Here is a 402-nt window from a genome sequence, read left to right as displayed (position 1 = left end):
GGACGCTCGATGATCAGTTGAGGTGTGCTAATACTCAAAATATGGTGATTTTAGGTGATTTTTAACTACATGACCGAGATTGCATATTTAGGCCTAATATTGACCCAGTATATATTAATAACCCATATTTATTAGTAATGTTTAATTAATAGCAATAGAGACCTAAGTAGTAATAGGGCCTATAGAAAGTAATGGCAATATGTAATAGCAGACGTACGGTATTGGCAATAGCAGTAGCGATAGAAATTGTAGTAATATCATATAGCAACAGCAGTAAAAACAGTCAGGGGCGGATCCAGGATTTGCAAGAGGGGGTTTGAAAATGTTTCCAAAAAAAAAAAAAAAAAAAAAAAAAAAAAAAAACAACCCCAAAATGAAAGGGGGGGCCGGGGAAAATTTTGA

Source organism: Anneissia japonica, unplaced genomic scaffold (genome assembly GCF_011630105.1).
Source record: "Anneissia japonica isolate Jap-2015-1 unplaced genomic scaffold, ASM1163010v1 scaffold287722_len911783_cov160, whole genome shotgun sequence".
Taxonomy (NCBI): Eukaryota; Metazoa; Echinodermata; class Crinoidea; order Comatulida; family Comatulidae; genus Anneissia; species Anneissia japonica.
This window is presented reverse-complemented; position numbering follows the sequence as displayed.